Source organism: Ambystoma mexicanum, chromosome 4q, assembly GCF_040938575.1.
Source record: "Ambystoma mexicanum isolate Mex_15411 chromosome 4q, UKY_AmexF1_1, whole genome shotgun sequence".
In the NCBI taxonomy this organism is placed as follows: Eukaryota; Metazoa; Chordata; class Amphibia; order Caudata; family Ambystomatidae; genus Ambystoma; species Ambystoma mexicanum.
Window position 1 is genome coordinate 1,270,577,370 of NC_090928.1, and position 16,193 is coordinate 1,270,593,562.

The following is a 16,193-nucleotide window of genomic DNA, read 5'->3' on the forward strand; positions in this document are numbered from 1 at the left end:
GAATGGCCCTGACGGCTCTCCATTGCTACCACCTTGATTAGATTTTGGCTAGCCTCAGAGTTCCCTGTCCATTACAACTAGGAGGGCCTCCTAATATCTGTCCCCCAGGCCAGATTCTAGAAATCCATCAGTCAGCCTATGGAAAATATACATTTATGAACACCAGTTCTCCGTTTTCTTTTCTCGCTTTGTCACACAACCATTTTGCTGTTGGGGGGATGGCGCGGGGGTAAGGGGGGGAGAGAGAAAGAAAAAGAGAAAGAAAGGATTCTGTGACGACAGAGAGCCTTAACGAAACAGGCATCGCCTCTCTCCGCTCAAGTGCTTTGTTGATACTAAATAAATGTATCTATGTGACTGTTATTCTGGGAAAGTATCTAAATCTTGGTTTATATTCCTAGCGGGGAGGACCTTATAGGAGTGGCTTACAGCCTTGCTCCAATTTGCACCTTTTGACTGATGGCACCCGGCAGATGGAACCTCGTTGGCCAAATCCAGTCAGACTGTGTAGCGCAGTGGAGTTAAAGGCGATAGATGACAAAACGACCATGGAGCACACTGCACAATTTGGACTGTTTCCCTGCAGCCACAGTCCAGGTTATCCTCGCCAGAGTTCCTGGCACGTTGATTAACCCCGACAGAGGTTCCCGCCTGGAATAGTATTTTTGCTTTAGAGACACCGGCACAGACTGGACAGAGTGAGCAGAAGGAAAACAGAATAACGGATGATATTGGAGGCCATTAAAAAAAATGTAAATAAACAAGATTGGAATACATGCTATTTTCTTTAATATTGCTATATTTGGGGACCACTGGTGAACCTAGGCATATTGCAACTTGATCACAGGGGTATTGATGTTCTTGAAACATGGGCAATGCGAGCACCAATTGTTGTGGGTGTAGAAAACTGATATAAAGCACGAACCAGACCGGAAAATGTGCTTTATATTATGTTTATTCAGGTTTACATGTAGCATCCCCCAGCACAGCCTCTTCTCTCCTTCTCAGACTGTTCAACTGATAAGGTGAGTCTACTGGATACATTCCATCCCCTTCATTCAAGTTCCACTTCTCTATACGAGACACATCAGAACAAATCTCCTCTCCTTCTGTTAACACACCCTTTTCTCACCGTTGCAATCCTATTCCACACACGACCTCTCACCACACCCTTCATCACTCTTTCTACTAAAACAGGATCAGAATACAATACGTCACATTTTCTATTCACTGCACCTTTCTTTATCCTCGGCCAATCTCCTCTTTTTCCCTCTCTTCACATTCTCTTTCCTCGCCCACGTGTCTTTCCTGTCATTAAGTCTCCCTCTCAAGTCCTCTATAACACAATCAGATTCTCTTGCTTTTCCTAACCATGGAGGCACAACTTTTGTATTACCTTTACGACCTCATCAGTTCAAATGGACACATTCCCATCACAGCATGTGGCGACATGCGCAGGGCAACTAATCTCTCCTGCACCACCACTTTCCTATTCTTGCCACATGCACCCGCCATTCTAATGGACTCCATTGTGTATCTATTAGTTCTCTTCACCATCCCATTTCCTTCTGAGTGGTATAAAGCATACCTTTTACCTTTTATCCCACATCTCTTTAAATTCTCTTGAAAACAACCCCCAACAAAGTGTGTGCCACTGTCAGTGAGTATGCTGCTTGGCACTCCTCTCGCACGAATCTCCTGCCTGAATTCTCACCACTGGTCTCCTTTACGATCTTGTATTCAGTCCAGGTAGATAGCAAATCAACAAGGACAATGATACATTTTCCTCGTCTCAAATGGACCCATAATGTCCATGGCCAAGTCGTTGCACACGTTGCTTGGAACACTAATTTCCACGAGTGGTTGCGACTTTGCAACCTCTCCCTTGCCTGCTTTGCCACACTCCACACACCTGCGCATTCTCCTTTCTACCTCTCGGTCAAAACCAGGCCACCATTACTCTCCTCTTAAGATGGCCTTTGTGCGAGTCACCCCCATATGTCCTTCCTGTGCTAAATCAATAATCCTTCGCGGATGACCAAAGACACAACCACACGCTCCCAATGATACAGTAGGCCATCCACTACACAACTCGTCACGCATCTCCTAAAAGAATCTCTCATTCCGACTCAAACTTTTATGTGGCCATCCCAATACAATGTATTTTTTAACATCCTTTAAAACGTCATCCTTGTCCATGGCTTTTAGCCACTCTCCAGTAGGCACAATGCAATCATAATTCACAGAGATCATCTCCGATACTGCCTCTTGTCCACACTCTTCTTCCTCTTGACCTCCCAAACGTGATAAGTGATCCGCTAGTACGTTATCACGTCTTGGTATCACTTCCATATTAAATGCACGATATTGTAATCTTGTTACCTGACTTGCCACTCTTCTAGATACTTTTCCAAGACCTTTTGACTCAAAAATACATTTAAGCAGCCTATGAAACACTTCAACGGCCAGTGGCAAGCTAAAGCCTCCTTCTCTAAAACTGAAAAAAAATTCTCTGACGCTTTTAGTACTCGGAATCATGAGCAATGATCTCATCTTCATCTAGGACTTGGGACAGCACTGCCCCCACTCCACCATCGCAGGCGTCCAGGGTAATAACACTTTTTCTCCTTGTATCAAAACATTTCAATGCCTTTTCCAAATCTATTTCCTCCTAATGCCACACAACTCTTTCTCACACGCTTCACTCCATACAAACTCTTTTCTTCAATAACTTGCTCATTCCGTCACCTTATCTGCAACATTTTTAATAAACTTCTGGTAGAACTCAATCATGCCTGGAAACGGTCCAAGTTCACTTTTAGATCCTGGCCTCGCAATTCTCTTTATGCCATCTACCATTTCACTCTTGGGCCTCAAACCCGAGCCCGATATTTCATGTCCTACATACTCCATTTTATTTTTCCTAAAGACACACTTCTTTTCCCATAATGACACCCCCTTTTGTTAAAGGATCATTAATACTTGTTCCAAAATCAAGTCATGTTCCGTCTCACCCTCACCACAAACCAAAACGTCATCTTGAAACAAAATACTTTAATTCCTCCAATCAGTCCATCACTATTTGAAACAGATTATGCAGATACCAACCCGAATGGCATCATTTTGAACTGGAAAACACCTTCATGAGTTATGAATGCCGTCAATTTAGTGCTCTCTTCTTCCAATTCAATCTGGTGGTATGCAGAAGCCATATCAAATTTGGAAAATATTTTACCTCATCCTATCAGACCGCATTTCGTTCATATTTGACAATGGATGTCCATCTACTACAACACATTTGTTTAATTCACGCAAATCGACACACAATCTCAATTCAACTGTAGGTTTAACTACAACAAGTGGCGAAATCAACTGTACACCACCTGCCTTTTCAATTATACCTTGTCTCTGAAGTTTCTCAAGTTCCTTCTTTACTTCTCCTCTAAGACCTAGTAGTACGGATCGTAACTTTGGAGCTACTGGCGTACTTAATTGTCTGGGGCCTCGATCCTTTCACTTTTACTACACCACACTTAAAAACATGTTTTTAACTTCTCGCAGACTCCTGCACCCTTCATCTGTAATATTTGTTGTGACATGTTTGGGTCAAGTCTAACGCGCAACTTCTTCTGGTCACGCCAACCCAATAGTGTTGCACCCTTTTTGATTATATATCTGTATCTTCCCTTGCGCATGTGTACCCTTAAAGCTAATTTGAGCATTGAAGTATCCCAACAACTCTATTTTGTCACAATTATGCCCTCCAGGGTTCACAGCTGCTTTGAATAACATTCGGTATCTCCTCCCGCTGTTTGCTCGTGCACATCTTTGGGCAGAGATATTTGTGCACCTCATTCAGCCATCATAGAATCCTCTCTCCCATTCACACCGATTATAGCAGATGGGCTTTCACCCTCCTCTTCTTCTATTCCTTGCACTACATTTACAGTTCCATTTTCAATTGTATTGTCCCCTTCTTCCGAGGATCCTCCTCCTCTTCAGCCACATACAAAATGTTCCTTTGCGTAAATGTACAACAATTAGCAAAATGCCCTCTCCTATTAACTACAAGCATGTGATCTTGCGACCAGGGCACACTGGCGCTGCAGCAAAGTGTGTTCCACTTGCACAGCAAAAACATAAGCATTCCTCACCACCTCTATTCTCCACACACCTCTATTCTCCTCACCACCTCTATTCTCCTCTCCACCTCTATTCTCCACACCACCTCTATTCTCCACACCACCTCTATTCTCCTCTCCACCTCTATTCTCCTCACCACCTCTATTCTCCACACCACCTCTATTCTCCACACCACCTCTATTCTCCTCACCACCTCTATTCTCCTCACCACCTCTATTCTCCTCACCACCTCTATTCTCCTCACCACCTCTATTCTCCTCACCACCTCTATTCTCCTCACCACCTCTATTCTCCACACCACCTCTATTCTCCACACCACCTCCATTCTCCACACCACCTCTATTCTCCACACCACCTCTATGGTTTGGTTTTTCTTTTGCTTTCTTCTATTTTCGTTCATACAACCTTGGTATCCCTGGGTTCCGCTTCAGTCAGCTTTGCTACGCATGCCAGTGAATGTTCAACTCGCTGTGCTACATCTTAAACTTCAACTAGTGCGTTAACCAAAGGTCTTCACTTATTTTGTTACCGTTGCAGTGCATCATAAATTGATCTCTAACGCGCTCGTCAAACGACTCATCAAACTTGCATGACAGGGCCAGATGGCGCAATGCAGTAACCTGTTCTTCTACATTCTCTCCTTGCTCCTGTGCTCCTACTCCAAAGTTGTAGCACACTAGTATCATACTCGTTTTGGGATTGAAGCGTTTCTCCAATTTCAAAAGAGCCACTTCAAATGAATGTGCATTGTCCCAGTCTCCTGCCCCACTCAGTGGAGGCAGGGTATCAAATATGCTCATTAGTAAAAATTAAAAAAAATAAAAAACTTCCCATCACAGGAGACGGAATTGCCACATGCAGCCTTCACACAGTGCAAGAAACCCTTCTTCCATTGGCACCACTTTTTACAGGACCAGGCGACGCCATAAAAGTGGTTGGTCCTGGCACTCCTGGCATAGCCATCCTGCTATCTTCACACATGCACTGCCACTCGAAATAAATAAAATCAGGCACACCCTTAGGGTGAAATGTGTGTCTCGCAGACATGGGCGTAATTTTAGGGGGTGGGTACAGGGGTGTTTGTCCCCCCCAACTTTCGTGGCACACCATTTTGTCCCCATTCATTTTGCTGGGGCACCTTTTCTTCAGATGTCATGTCCCCCCCCCCAACATTTTCAGCAAAGTTACCCCGCTGATCACAGATTACCTGCCACAGTTACATAAGTCTGCTGGGCAAAGTGTAATCATTAGTGTGCAACTGCTTTGAGATATACCCGGTGTCACTTGCTAATTAGTCACTGTGCAGTACAATTCAAGTGTGCAATACCTTACAATGTCCAGACTCCCCCGGAAGGTTCCCCAGGCTGGGAATTAATGGTTAAAAGGACCTCGAGTGGTGTTATTTTTTAAGGAATGGCACTGAAATACTGCCGACAATCCCAATTTACAAATTCCAGAGCATGGGACTTTTGACTTCGAAAATGTAGGGTACCTCAGGGAACAGTTGTCAAGGGACCAAAGGAAATTAGATTGCTACAATGGGAGACATACAATAAATGGAACGATTCCCTAGCTAGAAAGCAATGAGGGAAGCACTGCTAAAAAAGGAAGCCACAGTCAGAAAAAGAGAAGGCTAGAGTATACGATCAACAGAAGTTAAAAGAGGACTGGGCACAGGCTGGCAGAGAAATACTCATGCAAGAGAAAAAGGCTTATGTTGTTCATAGGCCACAGGCAGAGGCTTCTGCACCCTCAGAGTATTGTTGGAACACTTATTGAATAAACGCTCAGAGTCAGTCACGTCTCGCTCCGCGCCCAGTCAGTCTCAGTCAGTCAGCCACGTCTCGCTCCGCGCCCAGTCAGTCAGTCTCAGTCAGTCAGCCACGTCTCGCTCCGCGCCCAGTCAGTCTCAGTCAGTCAGCCACGTCTCGCTCCGCGCCCAGTCAGTCAGTCAGTCTCAGTCTGTCAGTCAGCCACGTCTCGCTCCGCGCCCAGTCAGTCAGTCACATCCGCTCCGTAAGTCAGCCCCGCTCCCAGTCAGCCTCATTCATAGCCAGTCACAGTGGGTCGGTCAGTCGCACTCCCAGTCAGCTTCATTCATAGCCATTCTCAGTGGGTCGGTCAGTCGCACTCGCAGTCAGCCTCATTCATAGCCAGTCTCAGTGGGTCGGTCAGTCGCACTCCCAGTCAGCCTCATTCATAGCCAGTCTCAGTGGGTCGGTCAGTCGCACTCCCAGTCAGCCTCATTCATAGCCAGTCTCAGTGGGTCGGTCAGTCGCACTCACTCGCTGTCAGCCTCATTCATAGCCAGTCTTGGTCCACTGGGTGGGTGCAAGAGAGAGCTAGTCGTCCCTGGCAGACACACAGGGGCTGTTTTTCCATCTTCTCGCGTTTTCCAGAGAAGGTGGGAGTGTTTGGGCTTGGTGACTAATTGCAGGCGGGTGGGCAAAGTCCACGCAGAGGAAGGGCAGGCCCAGCCAGTGCCACACTGGCAGAGGCAGCTTGCCAGTTTCCCTCGGCCGCTGTGGGGCTCCAGGAATCTACCCATCTTTGCTCTGGCAAGCACTACGAGCCAGCCACACACTCCACAACCCCTGGGAGAGCAGGCCTCGGGGGCCTGAGCGTCCCCTGGCGTAGCCCCGCGGCCACCTATCCTGGGAGGAGGGCACTTGGACTTAAAAATCAATAGTTTATTTTTGAAGTCACTCTGCCTATTTGAATTATTTCCGAAAGGAAATATTCCTCATAAAGGCAAAGTGACTTAAAAAAAAAAACAATTTCTTTTCTAAGTTCGATGGCTCACTCCCCACCCCATGACTTCAAAAAGAAAGAAGGGATTGCTTTAGGCAGGCAGAGGAACTACCCCCTCGCCCCCATGACATGCAGGCCTTCAGCTGCTCTGCAATGACAGGACGCGTAGATTCTGGAAATCTGCTGAAAGTCCCTAGGGTTACTTATATGTCTCCAATAATTAGAGGCAGGCTTCTCAATCATACAATTAAGCATTTCCATCCCCTCCCCACACACCCCTCCCTGCCCCGATCAAGCTGAAATTGCGAGGACATGATCTGTCTCGGACTTTGTTCTTATATCGCTGTTTTAACCTTCTAATACTCTCCTTTTGGACATTCCCAGTACTATCAGATCTGAACGGTTTTGAAATCTGCAAACCAGGGTAAGGGAGTAATTCTCCCAGGGTATTTTTGTTTTCAAAGAACATTTTGTTAAAACGCCATTCATGAAGCAGGAGAGGGGAGCCACTCTCCTTAAAGAAGGAACATTATGGTAGTTTTCTCTTTAGCTATATAGTGTGAGGGATAGAAGTGGGGTTTTGACACAGGACGGTGGAATTTACTTCGACTGACATTCTGACAGACCCTTTTAGTATTAGTTTTAAGGCATGGAAACCCCTCTTAGAGCTGAAGTTAGGGAGGACCTCTTTCCTATTTCTAAAATAAAAGTCTATGAACACAGTCATGCCACCATTGTGTCAGTTTCCTCCTATGCCACCCTGACAGCAATCATTCGCCCGGACAGCAGAATTAAGAATATGAAGTCCTCCGTTGCCAGACATTTTGAATCAATGGGTTACACGTTGGCTACAGAATCAAAATCTAGATTTCTCCTCATCCAAAATACCAGCAGAGAAAAGTGTGCTCGAGCCAAAGAGGTGTTTAGAAATGTTTTCTCAAGACAGATCCCAGCAGACTGAAGAATGCTTTACATGGAATGCTTTTCTACCATTAGTGCGTGTTGACCCACTGCAAGTGCAGTTTAACTAAATGTAGGTTTCATTGTACATCTACCTATAATAAAAAGGCCAGATGTATGCATTTGCCCGATGCAGTCATGCGCAGTAGAGACTGCCCAACGCACATAGCTATGCCTGTAGATAAGGGGATCTGTTGCCTTAGGATATATAGTTGCCCTGCTGTGTTGATATTTTTTTCTATGAACATAAATTACAATAAAATATATACCACATAAAATATTAATACCCTAAAAATTGCTTTCTTTATGCACTGTACACACGCTTTTCCACTAGCCACTATATAACATGTATGGTATTTGTGGTGAACTCGAAATCCAGCTTCTGAAACCTCCATGTGCTTAGTCCTCCACTCTGAGAGGGCATTGTGGTGGCCCACCACATACGTCCACTCATTCCATCCTTCATAGCCCCCCTGGCAGGTGTGCTGGAAGCAACAAACTAGAAATCCCCAGGCCTGAGCGATAGGAGGTCATGGCCGCGGAGACGACTACGGATGCCGAGACTTGCCTATGAGCAGGCAGTACCTGTCCAGCCTGAGTCTGTGCAGAGATCGAAACAGGAAAAACCTCAAATTCAGGAATATGGAGACCTCTCTGCACACAGTCACTGACACACTTTCCGCTATAATGGAACCATAATGTCCATTTCACTGAATTTTTGGCTGTACGATCATTTCGTACAGTCTAAATTAGGTCAAATGGGCCGTACGGTCACAAATATTTGGTCAAATTGGCCAATCCCTTTGGAAAGGCTTGCCTTGCCAATGTAAAATCCCTCTCTTGTTCATGTGGGTCACTACTCCGCACAGAAGCCCTAAGCATTTCACATGGCTGTAGTTCCATTCGGTGATGGTGATGCTCTGCTGGAAAAGTAAGCCTGCAAACACTTCCAAACCCATCTGTTCTAGTGAGGGCCAAGTCAGAGGCTTTTGCCAGATACTTCCAACAAACGTATACAATCAATGCGAGATTGTGACAAATTACAGGCACACCTCTGTGGGGTTAGTGAAAGAGTCTGTGATTGCCCGCTCTGCACAGGGTTAGCTTACCACATTGTTGGGGGCTTCTGCCTCCATCCCCAACACCACAGTCAGCACTGCCCCGCCTGCAGTTTGGAATAGTAGTATGCCAAGGGTTTCTCAGGATATCCTGGTGAGATGAACCCTAAAAGATGCCATTTGGAGATTTGTTGACTATGAAGGAGCCGATGTGTCTCCCTGGCATCTTCCGTTTAATTGCATCCCCTTGTTTTGTTCAAGGAATTCGTTTCTATTCTAGAGTGAATACTAGTAGTCAGTAGTCAGTCCAAATGGTTTGAAGTAGATTTGGGTAGCAAAGCAATATTCAAAAAGGAAGACAAACATTAATAGTAAAGTTATTTAGTGTTTTATACATTAATGCATACTAAAATTCCAGTTTTGGGGCATCCTAATAACAGGCGTTTCTAATTACCACCTATTAACCACGAAAGACGAAGGTACAAGTGGACGCGCCTGAGCACCAGCCCCCCTCATCACAGGCGTGCGTGCTACCAGTATAGCTGATATTTATTAGCTATGTGGCACATTCACAGCTGAAGTGGGAGTAGTAAGAGTTTGTCATTTATATAGCACCTTTATCCCATTAATATGGCCTCAACGCACTTGTGGTGGGAACGCCCTCATTGTCAAATGGAGTAGAATGTTCAAAACAAACAATCTGGAGTTTAGCCTGCAACTAACATAACACTGTTGCGTATTACTTTGCTCTACTACAGAATACAAGTTTCTTCCTGATTAAATCCTGATTCTATATGTACCAACCTCTTCAGATTCCACCTGCCCCCCTCCACCCCCCCACTACCCACCTCTTCAGAAAACATTACAGGGTGGTACATTTCACTGCGGACTATAACACTGAAAACATTAAATAAATATATAAAAGGGTAGAGGAGTAAGGGGTTAAAATGGGTCAAGTTGAGGTGGTACAAGGGTGGAAAATCAGGGGGCTTTCGGGGGGTACCACCCAAAAGAATAAAATGTTTTTTCGGCTTTTTGACAGTAATGAAACCACTTGGTAATAATGTCCGTCTGTAAAATCACACATAACTGGACAGGCTACCTATGTTACTATATTTGGGTCCCTAAAAAGCATATTTTTATGTAAATCCCATCCTTGGGAACTATCAAAATACTCTAGGATCATGGGTCAACGCTGCCAAAACCAACGCAGAGAGCAAGAGGGGGGAACTTGGGGGCTCTGAAGGTGCCGAGGAAGGTCGGAGTTCCCTTCTGGTGCGATGAACCATGTTTGTATGTGATGGGCATGGCCCTGTACCATGGGCGTAGGAAATGGGGCGGCATAGAGGGGCAAATCCCCCCACAATTTTAAGCAGGGGGGGGATATAATGCCATATATCCCACCCACAATCTGAAGCAGCAGGGCCAGCCAGCGTTTACCTTTTTTCGTGCAAAATCGGTCACCTTTTCAAATGTTGTCCCCTTTCCTTCCTGCAATGAATGCGGAGAATGAGGCCCAGTGGCCAAAGCTGCAGCCCCCTCCTCACACTCTCTGCTTGCACTGGGACTGGTGACAGCAGATGATGCACGAGCCGAGAGGTAGAGTTCATGCAGAGCGATCAAGTACCCCAGGCCACGTGGCAGTCATACAGTCAAATCTGTGAATTTGCAGTTCTCCATTTAAATACAAGAAAGAACTACATATCCCAGACTTCCAAGAACGGAAACAGGGATCAGATGGGTGACTTTCCCCCATGGCAAACTAAGCTCCATAAGTATGATTGTAACGTGTAGTACAGCATTTCCTACAATGAAAGTCAAAAGACTCATCTTAGTAACACGAACAATCCCAGACAGCCCACAACCATTCATTCTTACCTTAATTGAACTCTTTGGACTGCAGTTTGAGGAAAGGAGATGGTTAAATGATATGCACAGATGTATGCCCTATGAACACATTGCACACTATGTAGTAATGAAAGCTCCACGGAGCATGCCCGAAACCAGCCGTGTGCCTCTTCTTCACCGCTCCCCCTGATAAGCACCGCGATCAAATACGGAGCCTCGCCGGCATCACGCTCCGACTCCCAACCGCTCCCTCACACAGCGGACGGAACATAAGTGCCACCAAGCACTGGCAAGCCACCAAACCAGATGCTAACGCGGGCACAAACCTCTGGCGAGAGCCGACATCAGCTGGAGTGGTACCTGTCTGTCCGCCAACTCCAATGCAGCGCTCCCAGACGGAGCCCGCAAGACAGACAGAGGTACCTGTGCAAACGAAACCGCTCGGGGTGCGGGGCTTCCTCTGGGGGCAGTGTTCTCCGGTGGCACAGGGCTGCACCCCCCCCAGCAGCAACGGTCTCCCGCTACAATCCCATCCTCGTCGCCAGTGTAGTAATGAAAGCTCCACAGCTCTCAAGGTAAGTTGTACTCTTTAATGTCCAGGTCCAGTTCCTTCTTCACACAACAGGATTGTAGGGGAAACACTAAGACCAACAGAAGGGAGAAACACTGGGACAGCCCCACACCCCATAAGCACCTTAACTCCACTGACTAGTCCCAACCGTCAATAGTAGAACCTCTGAACCCTCACATTCCACACGATGACACCCTCATCATTCCACTAGCTCATACGCCTACATTATAACACACTACACAGGCACTTTCTTAACATGACGTTTGGTACTGTTATACAAGATATCAGTGCCTAAAGTATATCATAAATTTGAATAAAGGACCTACTGGATTACACATACTGCACACCGGGTTCATCCGATAATCTTGTTTGTGCTTTGGTTTCTTGCCAACCTATTCAACACGGGCTGGCTCTTCCTGTGTGACAGAAAGTAGGTGCTATTTTTTACATTCCTTTCAATGTGTCTCCATGTGGGAAGGAACAGGTGTAATACGCAGGATGCTGGATCTGTGAGGGCATTACTCGAGTGGTTTACAGCGCAATGACTGAGAAACCTTCCTTTGCCGCATTTAACCCCAAATCCATTTATTAAAAAAAAATAACAACTGCGCAATCTTTAAATGCGAATGTAATCCACTGGTAAGGACTTCAGATGCAATCACATCTGCTCCCACATCTAGGGCATGTTGGTGTGTTTCTATGGTATGTGGGGGGGGAATAAATAAGGCACAGGAATGAGTGGGGTCTCAGGGTGCCTTTGCCTTTCTCCCCACCAGAGAAAAGCGGTAAGGCCGGCCGCCACGTTACGAGGAGCATTGAGGCTGGCAATGCAATGAATCCCTATAGATTCCACCACCTGCTTTTTAAAAGTGTAAAAAAAAAAACAGGCATGAGTCCATGGGTATTCCTGCCCGTCTCTGCCAGCTTCAATATTAGATAAGGCAGAGATGCGTCCATGCTGGCGGTTTTCCTAAACGCTTTGTGCCAACATGCATGTTCTGTATGCACTCTGTGTGCCGCACTGTCTAGGAAATCCATTAAAAACACAAACAGCATGGATTGAAAAGAACAGATGGAGTGCTTGTCATTGCCCGTTTTTACCATCTTTGTCATTTTGAGCAGGTGCTGTTTTTAGGAGCTCTGTCTATTTTTGCTCGATTTCGAATTTGGTGGAGGGGGCAGATCTCTGGCTAGGAGTCCTTCCTGCTTAAGAGGCCTTTGATGTTTAAATTGCTAAACTTCCTGGATCAGGTTTTAACCTGTTTTGATTTGGAGTGCTCAAGTTTCATTCTTCAATGATGGTTGACACCATTTTAGGCTTTGAGAAAAGATGTATTTATTGTGCCAGATGGTCAGTTGCACGTTTACTCTGAAATATGTGTCACTTGTGTGACATGCATCTTGACGTACAATCTTGCAGACTTAGGTCATAAGCTGCTTGCTTGTGCTTTCAGTGCTGACACGTGTTTCAACCATAGGTTTTTCTCAAGGCTGTGCAGTTTGGTGATGGTGGTGCAATTGTGCACTAATTGTGACAGGTAAAAGCACTTACCTGTCACAATTACTGCACTGAAAGCACAAGCAAGCAGCTTATGACCTAAGTCTGAAAGATTGTACACCAAGATGCATGTCACACAAGTGACACATATTTCTGACTAAACGTGCAGCTGACCATCTGGCACAATAAATACATCTTTTCTCAAAGCCTAAAATGGTGTCAACCATCATTGAAGAATGACACTTGAGCACTCCAAATGAAAACAGGTTAACCCCTGATCCAGCGCCACTGTACAACAGGGTTCCAACCCCCAAAAAGACCCATATACTATGGGTTTATGGCCCTAAAAGAAGTGGATCAACCCCTCAGGGTTTATTGGCGAGGGGATGTTTTTATTTGTACTTCTATATCAACTTTCATAGTGGCATTCAGTGGGCCTTTTAAACTCCCCCCATCCATCGCGGGCATCAACGTATCTGTGAGAAAGCCACAGGAGTGGGCATCTTGGAGCTCCAGATGTTGGTATATTGAGCTGCCTGCCATTTATCATTATATTGCTCTGCCTTGACCCAGCAAGCTGAGAATCGCTCTACACTTAGACAAATACTGGCTATTCTTTGCACGTGATGGGTTGAAGAGGAGACCTGAAGCAATGGGGCACTTTACAGAGGTCACACCAGACCACATATACAGAGGAGGTAGGATGCAGAGGCGGTTACAGCTATCCAAGGAGGTGGCGAGGAGAGGGGCGGACTGCGTGTAGCGAGTCAGGTGGTGCAGGGGCAACGTGATGGCTGAGGTGTGTGGAGGAGAGACTCCTTGAAGAGGTCTCCTGCCTCCCCCAGATTGTGTGTGTCTCCTACGCCCCTCCCCTGGACTACCGTGGCAACACATGGTTAATGGGGATTCAAACAGCAGACTGACAGTGGAGTGGTGTTATGTTGTATTGTCTTGCCACTGGCCTGGATGCTTGCTGTAGAATGTTGGTGCATGAATGCAGCTCAGGAGAATGTTGGGTGGATCTGTGTGTGAATGTTCTGTGAGTGTCAGTTGGGTGCCTGAGCTGGGTTGAATGGATGGCCAGTGGATCTGCTCCTTTGTGAGTGATGTTTATACCTTCCCATGTCCCTGTCAATGTCCACACGTGCTGTAACTATAACAAGAGTAACTGGAGCAATGTACAGATTGTACACATGTAAAATAAAGCCTTGCCTGGAAATAACTTAAGTCTCCACAGCTGGTCTGTGTGTCCGGTGTGACTAATAAGAGACATCTATACATGTTACTTAGCTGAACATTTAATACATTGCCACAGTGTGCATTCCTAGGACTTCTGCTTCCACCGTGGAGTGAACAGGCGATTGCATGTTCAGCGATATTAGTCTTTGGCTAGCAATGCCTTGTTTAAAAGCACAAGGCCCGAGATTTTGTTTGGAGCAGCTGTTTGGCACACTCTTCAGTGTAGTGCACAGAACAGTTACTGCAGTAGAGAGAGGGGCACGCTGTAATAATATTCTCTCTGCAACTACTCCCGTCGATATGTTAAGATGCCGTAGCCGCTCTCCTGGATAGTGTGCCCCAATATATACAGTATAGCATATTATAAAGGTTTCGAGTTAAGCAATGGACTCCAACACGGGAGCCAGGCTGAACTTTGTAAGGCGAATACTGCGGCAGGACCTCCTCAGCCTTTCATCACCCCGAGCTCGATAAAAGGAGTACCATCAAATTGGGTAATACTAACATAAGTAGGGTGTTGCAACAACAATGCTTTTAGGAGAAAAACAACAACAACAAAAAAAACTACTATTCCGAAAATAGATTAAGACATCCGATTTAGAACGTCACCAAACAATACCTGGGTCAGGGGCACTGGTTAGTTACCGGGAGGGGGGGGGGCTCCTCCAATCAACGCAAAGGGAGTAGATGACGAAAAACATGCAACATTGAAAAGTAGAATTAACTTGATTCAAAGTAACACAATAGATCCATGACAACTATTGTGGTGCTTAGGGTGAAACACCATGTAAGAACGCAAGTTATTGTTACGGCATTTTTGCAGCATTCGTTATACACTTAATTACAGGATTTAGTTTAAGGGGGCGGGGGAATGACTGAAATACATGACAACACTGTTGCATAGACATTGTACAGCCACCAATGATGTAATCTGTGCTTTCCTTACCTGCTGTGATGAAGTCAGCAGCCCAGCTCCCGGTGTCAGAGCTCTGCAATGCACTCACTGCCGATGGCTTAGTCACGGATGCCCCCCAACCCCCTCCTCCTCTCTTAGGGGCCTGTATGTGTTAGATCCCCTCCTCTCGCCCCTGGGGCATCCCCTTTACCCAGTTTTCCAAGCAGATCCCTGGGGTCTGTCTCCTTCCTCCCCCCCCCCAGGCTGAGAATGGGGGTGCCTCTCAGTGTCCCTGGCAGGGTTGGAGTCCCTGTAGCCTCAGGAGCAATCTGGCAGACCAGAGACACTCCCAGCCCTCTCTCTCTCTCTCTCTTCCTGTCTGCCTAGGACACACCCCTCCCTGTCCCTGGATTGTCACGTACCCTCCCTTTCGGACTCAGGTACTCCTCCCATACCACCGTGGCCAGGCTCAGGGTGAGATGCTCTCCCTGTCAGTGACAGCCGTGCCCTCGGCTCAGCCCTCACATTCCTACCCTCTGCACTGGGGGTGGGGTGGGGTGGGCGGCAGCTCCTCTGCAGCCTGGCCCTGCAGTCGTGCGCTTTGATCTCCTGTGTACACCCCCTCCTGGGTTCCTTCCCTCCCTCCCCTGCTGCTCACTGTCCCTTTAACTCGAGCGTGGCTGCCTAGGACGGGGGGACACTGGCTGACAGCTGAAGCGCGCAGCGGCCATTTTGAATGAGTTCCCAGAATCAGTGCCACATTCGGGAATGTGGGGCGGCCCTACCGGGCTGTTAGGACATTTGGGGGCTACGTAGAGTTTGCTAATTCAGCTCGCGCGACAAAGAGAAGAGACTAATGACGATTGCAGAAACCGTTCACAACAAACAGCCCATTCCAGTATTATTCGAAGTCCAGAATTCCAACATGGTCGCACTCCAGGGCAAAACAATAACAATACAGGGAAGAAAGTGGCGCCAGAAGAGGGACTATCTAATGTCCACTGACATCTAACCCAATTCTATCGGAAGGCAGTTATTATGAGACTATCGTGGACATTTAAGCAATGTCGGTTTCTTTTAGTTTATTTCCAGTTGTAATATTGATATATTTGTACAAGTAATTATACATGATAATTATGTTGTCCTTATTGTCAGTAAATATAGCATGGGTAAGTGTCTCACGAGCCTCTTTACCCTTATGTTATTCGTTCCTACTGCCATACCCACATT

The 16,193-nt window shown here is 46.3% G+C and overlaps 1 protein-coding gene across 4 annotated transcripts in view; it reads right to left on the reverse strand.

Moving 5' to 3' along the window:
• KLC4 (kinesin light chain 4) overlaps positions 1 to 15,698 on the reverse strand; it is a 620,713-nt gene extending 605,015 nt beyond the window's left edge. The window contains exon 1 of one of the 4 annotated variants that reach the window (XM_069608885.1): positions 15,015 to 15,698. The gene's annotated coding sequence lies outside the window, so the exon portion shown is untranslated. The remainder of the gene's footprint in view (positions 1 to 15,014) is intronic. The other 3 variants (XM_069608888.1, XM_069608889.1, XM_069608890.1) reach the window with 3 other exon arrangements.
• Between the last annotated feature and the right edge of the window lie 495 nt (positions 15,699 to 16,193).